The 9,215-nt window shown below is 40.1% G+C and overlaps 1 long non-coding RNA gene across 1 annotated transcript; it reads left to right on the top strand.

Annotated features, from left to right (window-relative positions):
• The first annotated feature begins 5,340 nt into the window (after positions 1-5,340).
• LOC113600271 (uncharacterized) lies at positions 5,341-8,918 on the top strand. The gene is made up of 3 exons (XR_008292294.1): positions 5,341-6,312; positions 7,161-7,286; positions 7,520-8,918. It is a non-coding gene; the product is annotated as an uncharacterized LOC113600271 (long non-coding RNA).
• The last annotated feature ends 297 nt before the right edge of the window (positions 8,919-9,215 follow it).

The raw sequence follows: 9,215 nt of genomic DNA, 5'->3' as shown, positions 1-9,215 counted from the left end.
GTTGTTAACGAGTTGTGCCCTTTGCTGGAGGAGCCCTAATTCATGGAGAGTGATTGCAGGAACTTCTGGGAGCCAGAGCCAAGGCCTTGGAGCAGAAGCCCTGAGCCTTGAGGGGTGTGGGCAGAAGGTCACTTAAGAAGATCAGAAGGATAGTGAGGGAACCATTTCAAGGAGAGATGCTCTGAGTTGCCATTAATTAAGGTATAGTGGAAAAGATGCCTTCCCATCAAAGCCCAGCTTTCCTTCTGGGTCCCAAGGAAATAATTTACACAGGTTCTTACCTGGAACGTTTCACTGAGAACTGGCATATCATGTGCATTTCTTCCATGCCTCTGCAAACAATAAAGAAGTTAGCCAAGAACACCACCATTTTTTTCTTAGGCAAGGGCCTAAAATTCCATGATAATACTATTTCACAGAGGGACCAATATTCATTAACAGTTAAATATGGAGAGACGGGGTTGCCTGGGTGGCTCATTCGGTTGAACATCTGACTCTTGGTTTTGGTTCAGGTCATGATCTCACAGTTGTTATATTGAGCCCCATGTCAGGCTCTGCGCTGGCAGCATGGAGACTGCCTGGGATTCTCTGTCTCTCTCCCTCTCTCTCTGTGCCTCTTCCCCACTCGTGTGTGTGTGCGCGCGTGTGTGTGCTCTCTCTCAAAATAAATAAATAAACTTAAGCAAAATAAGTATACAGAGAGGTTTTATTATGTGAGGGCAAGAGCATGAGCTTTGCAATCAGTAGATCTGTGTTTAGTTTTAGTTTTCCATACACTAGCTTTGTGGCTTTGGGACAAATCGCTTGACCTCTCTGAATCTCTAAGACATAGGGATAATGATAACAAGAATATCCATTCTGTTGACTTTATAGGCTAATGTTGTACGCAAGGAAGTGCTCTACATTAATTATGATTATTATTGGGGCAAAATTGGAATCTGTGCTCCCTGAAAATTGGGTCAGGGGAGAATCCATTTAGAAGGACTGACACGGACATACTGATACAGGCAGGTCATGAAGGTCAGGGGAAGTGAAAGGGTCAGTTGTTGACCATCTACTCTGTGTAAAACGTTCTTGATGCAGAGGGACAAAAGTGGGGTAGGGAGGAAGGGGTGGGTAGTAGGCATGGTTTTTGTCCTTTGACAGGCTATCTGGAGAAGAAGGACATGGTGAGAAGTGGGGCCAATACCAGCCAGTCTAGACTACTGCCAATTGAATAGTCTAGCTGGAGAGTGCTAAGGATTTTCAGGGGAGAGCTTTCGAGGGGGCCAAAACATGAGTTTGTTTTGATGGCTGGGTGGGATTCATATGAGGGGGAATTTTTCTAGAAAGAGAGCAGGTAGGAGTGAAAGCTCAGAGTCCAGGAAAAACAAGACATTCATGTCACCTATCAAACACTCACTACACACTCTGCATTGTATGAACTTCTTTTACATGCTGTTGTCCTGTTTAACATATACACGATCATACAGCAAATGAGGCTTTGTCCTCCCCATTTTGCAGATGAGAAACTGAGGCTCAACAAGGTCAAGTATTTCACCCAAGGTCACCTACTAAAGAAATGGCAGAGCCAGCGTTCAAATCCAGATTGTCTCACTTTTTTTTTTAATGTTTACTCATTTTTTTTGAGAGAGAGAAACAGAGTGTGAGTAGGGGAGGAGCAGAGAGAGAGGGAGACACAGAATCTGAAGCAGACTCCAGGCTCTGAGCTGTCAGCACAGAGCATGACTCAGGGCTTGAACCCATGAACCGCCAGATCATGACCTGAGCTGAACTCGGATGCTTAACTGACTGTGCCACCCAGGCGCCCCCAGATTGTCTCACTCCTAAGTCCAAAGGTCTTTTCACATGGTGAACCACTTGGGGTAGCAAATAGTCTGGGTGGAATGGAAGAATTCGTGCTGGGGCAATAAGGATGGAGAGAGGTCCTGGGAAACCAGAGTATTGAGTGCCAGGCCAAGAGCTTTAGATTGACTACAAAGCCTGTGGGTGGCAGAGGTCTCTGAGTAGCAGGGTGACATAACTTAAGTTTGCCCAAGGCTCTGGGGGCCTAGGCTGTGCCAACTACTAACTGGGCGGTTCAGGAGGGAGAAAGCTACCACCTTGTCATGCATTCCTGGGTGATTCCTCCTCCTGAACTTACTTTCTCCGTTGTGTTAGTCCTGGGTACTCTTAAACACTTCTGCAATTGCCACCCCAGAGAGAGCATCATATTTCAGTAAGGAGCAGAGTCAAAGAGATTCAGATCGGTCCTGGATCCAGTAGTGGACTCCAGTGATGAAAGTGCTCACACACAGACTCTTGTAGCACCCGAGTACCACTGAGCCAAGCCTTCCAAGTGAGAGGCTTCTACATTCTTTTTCTAAGCAGAAGGTTTCGATGTAGGTCAATGGTGAAAGGCGAATTGCTGGAGGGCTAACAGACAATACCCACTCTTTACATTGTGTGAGCGAATTTCTCAACTGATTAAGTAGTAGTTTGCTTGGGGTCTTTAAGTGTGTAGCAGTGTGGCAATTCTTTCTGTCCTCCAATCCCTCTTTTTAATTGAATTTTAAATTGGATGTTGATCTTCAAAGCTTAAAAAAGTATATGCTCTATGACTGTTAGGAATTTATAAGCAACTTTAAAACAAAGTCAAGAATGTGAATATGGAGCACTCTCTATAATACCAAAAACTTGGAAACACTTCAGTTTTCAGGAATAGGGAATTGGTTGAGTAAATTAAGGTACATCTTACTCAGTGGAAGGCTATGCAGGCATTAAAATGATATTGTTGAAGGATATTTAATGGTATAGGAAAATGTCAGGGTTATATTAAGCTACAGTTGAGGCCAGCTTTTAATTTTTAAAAGTACATAATCACTTCACACCTATTAGGATGGCTATGATTAACAAACAAATAAACAAACAAACCAGAAAATAAATGTTGGTGAGATGTGGAGGAATTGGAACCCTAATGCACTGCTGGTGGGAATACAAAATGGTGCAGCCAAATGTGGGAAACAGTACGGAGGCCTCTCCAAAAATTAAATATAGAATTACCATTTGATCCCGCAATCCCACTTTTGGGTATATACATGAAAGAACTGAAAGCAGGGACTCACACAGCTATTTGTACACAAGTGTTTATGGCAGCATTGTTTGTAATAGCCAAAAGGTGGAAATAAACTAAGTGTCCACTGATGGCTGAATGAATAAACAAAATGTGCTGTATACATACAGTGGAAATTTCCAGCCCTTAAAAGAAATGAAATTCTGACCTATGCTACAACACAGATGAACCTTGAAGACGTTATATGCTAAGTGAAATAAACCAGATACAAAAGGACAGATACTGTATGGTTCCACTTATATGAGGGACCTGAGTAGTCAATACATAGTGACAGAAAGTAGAACAGTGGTTGCCAGAGGCTGGGGGAGGGGGAAATAGGGACAGAGTTCCAGTTTGGGAGATGGAAAAGTTCTGGAGATGGATGGTGGTGATGATTGCACAACAATTTGAATGTAGTCAACGGCATTGAACTGCACACTTAAAAATGGTTAAGACAGTAAATTTTACTGTATGTATATAGTACCACAATAAAACAATTTTTAGAAAATCATATATACAAAAGACTATATGGAAGGCTGGGTAGCAGATTAAAGGCGATTTTATTTATTTTCTTTTTAGTTATTTTCTATTTGGTTTTTAAAATCATTTAAAAATTATTTTTAAGTACATGAGGATTACATACATACATCTTCTTGTAAAAAAGTAAAATATACAGATATAGTTAAAGTCCCCTTAGATCACCTCCCTCAATCCCATATGTACATGTACCTGACGTGTATATAGGACTGTTTTATACATATCATTTTTGTAATATAATTTGTCAACTTTTGTTTTCACTCACTATCATTCGTAGATATGTTTCCATGTCATTCCTTTCCAGTTTCACTTTTTTATTTTGACTTTTTAATAATTTTATATTATTTACTTATTTTTAATTTAATTTTTCATTTTTTTAAATAACTTGGATTTTTTAAAGTTTATTTACTTTGAGAGAGAGAGAGAGAGAGAGAGAGAGAGAGTGCTAGGGAAGGGAATAAAGAGAGAGGGAGACAGAGAATCTCAAGCAGGCACTGTGCTGTCAGCACAGAGCCCGATGTGGGGCTCGAATTCATGAACCGTGACATCATGACTTGAATTGAAACCAAGAGCTGGAGACTTAAGCGACTGAGCCACCCAGGCGCCCCATTTATTTTTTTTCTTTTAGAGAGAGCACACACATGAGCTGGGAATGTGTGTGTGTGTGTGTGTGTGTGTGTGTGTGTGGGGAGAGAGAGAGAGAGAGAGAGAGAGAGAGAGAGAGAGAGGGAGAGAATGAGAATGAATGAATGAGAATCCCAAGCAAGCTTCATGCTCAGTGTGGAGCCTGATGTGGGGCTAAGTCCCACAACCCTGAGACCATGACCTGAGCGAAAATCAAGAGTTGGATGCTTAACTGACTGAGCCACCCAGGTGCCCCCAGTTTCACACTTTTAAGTGATGAGATATTATTCCAGAGATGGGCATGTTATGGTTTACTTAGCTGGTTGCCCATTGATGGACATTTAGGTTGTTTAATTGCAGTTTTTTGCTATTATAAGCAATTTCGGGTAAACACAATTTATGTCTTTTTAATTGATTCTAATAAAGTGTGTTACATTTATAAAGAGAAAGAGTATTTTAAAATATTAAAAATATCTGTTGTTTTAATTTGAGCTGGAATGAAGGCAGTGACTTTAATTCACTGTGTGTCCCCATCTTCCTAGAGGCCAGGGTGGCCCAAGACACACATATGCTCTTTCACTGTTAATGTGTTGGGAAACTTGGCCTCCATTATTTTTTTCTCACAAAATTCAGAATAGTATAAATCCATGAGCTCCCCAACTTTCAGGATCCATGTGAAAACCATTATGACCAATGGCTGCTACAGATAAGCACTGAACTACATCTAAAACCTCAAAGCAGAGGAACTGAGGCTCGGGGACAGACTTTTCAGCCCACAGAGGGGAGGAAGTGATGCTAGATATGGCCACCCTTGTGGCACATCAGAATTCTCCAATGGAACTGAGATCATTTGATTCCTTGGATGTGCAACCATATTAGCTCCTATAACCACTGGATCTTGAACTCCTACCCTTATACTTGGGATGCTGGAGACGATGGGATCGATGAGGAAATCAGCAATTGCCAGCACCCTTCACTTACCACCTTGTCATCTTTAACTGAAGTTGCAACTGAAGTGTAAAATAAGTAAAGTTCTTGCATTTGCTAAAATAAGTTACAATGAAAAGACTCTCCAGTTTAAAAAAAAAAAAAAGGAAAAGAAAAAACCTCCCCTCCCTTTAGTCTCCCCTCCAGTCTCTAATCTCATCTGTGAAAAAGAACTGTACTTTACTGTCCACAAAACAGTTCATTTTCAAAGTGAGAGAAGAATTGCTCTGTGAGGAGAGCCATCAGTAACTGGGGTTCATGAATTCCTGCTTGTTTATAGAAAGCAGTGGCTGAGGATAGACACTTTGAAACCACCTGTGAAAGAATTAAAGACCAAGGGGGGCAAAACCCCCATCACAAACAGAATCTCACTGATCAAGTGTGAAAGAAAAGGAAGAAAGAAAAAGCCAAGTAGATCTTTGCAGGCAACCACTAGATGGACACAGAATTCAAAAACATTCTTTAGTGAGATCAAGGATGGCAGGCTTTGAAGCCTGGAGGGCTGGCGAGTCTCAGCACCGGCCTGGCCGTGGCAATCCCCGCACCGACGCGCCCACAGTCTTGCACTTGCTGGAGTAAAGCATTTAAATTGGAACAATGTCAAATTTCACAGCTATCTTATGTCCAGTGACCTTACGGGCCCCCGAGGGAAAGACAGATAAAAAATGATTGTTCTCAACACGTTCCTGAAAGCGAAGAAGTCACACAGGCAACCTTGAGAAACAACTTTTCAAAATGAAAACACCCACAAACTCTTGCTTGCGGGGTGGCAAGCAAATTGTGCTTATTTATCTATTCATTTATTTATTCTCTTTACTGAGGACTCACAGTGTGTCACCCTCTTTACAGAACACCTGCAGAGATCAAGTTCCATCACCATGGCACGTAAATTTGCGAGGATGATGTTATTGTGGGAAAAGAGAAGATAACAACTCTTCTGAATTATTTAATCAATCTGGAACAGGTTTTATTGTTGTTGTAAAGGAAGTGAGACATAACTTGTGTCTGACCAAGAAAACCAAAAAAACAGAAGAGGACAAAGATGAGATCTCAAACCTCTGCTGTGTGTTTAGGTAACAATTTCAATGACTGTTCACATCCCCTAACTATGCCTAAGTGAATCATCTTAGCTTAATGGGATTTTTTCCCTTTAAAAGAAATATATGTTATAGATGTTGCTAAAATTTTCTTTAACCACGACCCCAATCTCATTTCCCACCTTCCTTCCCAGAGGCAGCCACCAGCATGAGTTTAAGATTGATAATTCTGTTCTCTTTTTTGTACTTTTCTATACATACATATGTTCCCTCAAGAGTTAAGATACTGTTTTTTTGTGTTAACTTTTCTCATGAATGGCATCATACTGTATGTATTGCTTCGAATTTATTTATTTTGCAATTGCACTCACTTTACGTTTTCCCCACCTATCCAGATATGTGTGTCGTTCCTTCTGGGGACTTAATGTTTTAAAGGAAGAAAGCAAAGAGGAAGAAAAGTTTATTCACACTGGAACAGTTACATGTATCTATATGTTTCTGCCTGTCTCTGATTAGGAGACCAAAGTCAGGAGGACTTCTTGGAGGAAGGGTGGCCTAAATTCAGTTTTTAGAATAGATCAAAAAATGCTACATGACAAAGAATGTCACAGGGCATTTTAGAGATACCCTTTAAAATAATTTCCTAAACTAGTAATTGTGAGGTTTACTGCATGATTATTATCTTTCCTTCACTATTTGGAATATAGGTCCTATTATTATTATTATTTTGGTTTGGTTTGGCTTGTTTTTTTCACATTTTGGCTAGATGGAGATTTCACTGGGAAAGTAGGTTTTACAAGGGATGCTCTACTAATCAGGTCAAGATTTGCTAAAACCAGACAACTCCAGAAACTCTACAAAACACTATCGTTTAAATCCAACAGGTGGATACACGTACCAATTACAAATGAAAGAATCTTTGATCACCGGAGTCGTTGGTGTGTGCTGAGTAAAATCCATCCCAAATCCAAATATATTTGTAGTGTGAGATGAAGATGTGGAGGTCACGAGTGAGTACTGCTTATGTTAGTAGTTTTAATTTTACCCTGTCGGAGCCCCTGTGTACAAAATTTGAGAAAGCAAGACCTTGATTTGCTCAGGTTTCCCCGAGGAGGGGCTGCAGAATCCTTGAAGCATGATTTGAAAAAGATGGATAAGATATTCCACCCAAAATTCAACATCACCTTTAATCTTGCCCTCTCCTCCTCTAATCCCTAGGTAATGTTTTGTGCTTCTTTTGCAGGAAAGCAATTTTGTTAATCACTTTAGCACCAATTCTTGCATCCCTGGCAATACTCAGAACTGCCTCCATCCAAGTCTTTGATGTGGGAAAGAAACACACACACTCTTTCACATGTAATCTGAAAACAATTCACCTCTTGCCAATGAATGCACAGCACTCCACTTTAATAGAGAGCAAGTTCTGTGGAGGTTTCTAATCCTTTCTGCCAAAGAAGAGAAGAGAGAGAATCACTCAGGTAGCCCAACCTCATTCAGGAGTTAAAATCACTTGGAATGTTTTGTGGTGTGTTGGGGGCTTTTTAAAAAATATCACTTGCTGAAGATTACGGCTCTCAGGGGAAATCAAAACAACTCAAGATCAAAAAAATAAATAAAAAATAAAAATAAAAAAAGAGTCCCCATCCCCAACTCAAACAGGATATTCTTCTCAACTCAGATAACTCTTGATCTAAGTGTATTACAAGAAACCTGCTTTAATCCCTCAAAGCAATGGTGTTATAGATAAGTAGCGGTAACTGAGGTGGCTTAAATTCCAGAAATGTACAAAAGATTTGGTTGGAAACAAAACTAAAGAAGAAAGCAAGCTCAATCTGCATTGCTGTGACTTAAGAGGTAAATTTAGGGCAGTAAAAATGCAAAGAATGACCCGTAAAAAAGAAATAGCCATAAAGTCCAGAATTGTCCTAATGGTCCCACAGGCTGCTTTCAGCATGTGTCTGAATGTGTATGTGCTTTAGGGGTGTGTTTGTGGAAGTATTTTAAGAAAGTGAAATTGTTTTACTGATTTCAGGATCTGACAGTTCATTTGAAAATTTCTTTATACATTTTACTGTGATATTACAACATTCTGAAACTGTGTTTCACAAATGATTTTCTTGCTCTTTATATTTTCTTTCTCTTTATACTTTTGGTTGAACTCCAGTATTTTCTTCCTATTTAGTCCCTTTTCTTTGACGTATCACTGCTCACTTAAATGCAGTGGGATGGACTTTATGGTTTTTCCTTCTGTCAGTAATTAAACATATTTTCACAGTCTGGGTATTCGTTTTGATCTATCTTCTGACATCCCAGTGAACAGATTGCACATCCCCCCCCCCCCCCCCGCTTGTCAACTATAGCTCTCTATTGCAAAATAATGGCAATTTCTTTCATTTTGGCCTCTCCCATTTGCCCAAAACATGCTTGAAAATGCTCTTTCACTTTTTTAAGAGTGCCCCTTTTTTAGAGGTAAAGCTTGTTATTTGATAGATGATACATACAAATAGTTAATAGTTAAAAATTCAAAAGGTATAAAATAGCATGGCACCCAGTTCCCCTTCTTAGAAGCAGACCTTGGTGCTAGGTTTTTGTGTATCTCTCCAGAGATCTTTGGCGTGTATCTCTCCAGAGATCTTTGGCGTGTATCTCTCCAGAGATCTTTGGCGTACAAAAGTCAAAGCACACACATGTAGTTTCCCCTGCAAATGGCAATGTATGATATACACTCTTCTGTAGCTTGCTTTTCCCCTTAATGTATATTAGAGATTGTTCTATAGCAGTGCGCATGGTCTTCCTCATTCTTTCTCACAGTTGCTTAGTATCCTATTCTACAGGTGTTCCATGGTTTATTTAAACAGTTTGGAATACATTTGTTCCAAACGCTTCTATTCTCTAATCGTGGCTTCTTTCCTCACAGGTTGTGTCTGTGACTCTATCCT

This window comes from Acinonyx jubatus, chromosome D2 (genome assembly GCF_027475565.1).
Source record: "Acinonyx jubatus isolate Ajub_Pintada_27869175 chromosome D2, VMU_Ajub_asm_v1.0, whole genome shotgun sequence".
NCBI lineage: Eukaryota > Metazoa > Chordata > Mammalia > Carnivora > Felidae > Acinonyx > Acinonyx jubatus.
This window is presented reverse-complemented; position numbering and strand designations above follow the sequence as displayed.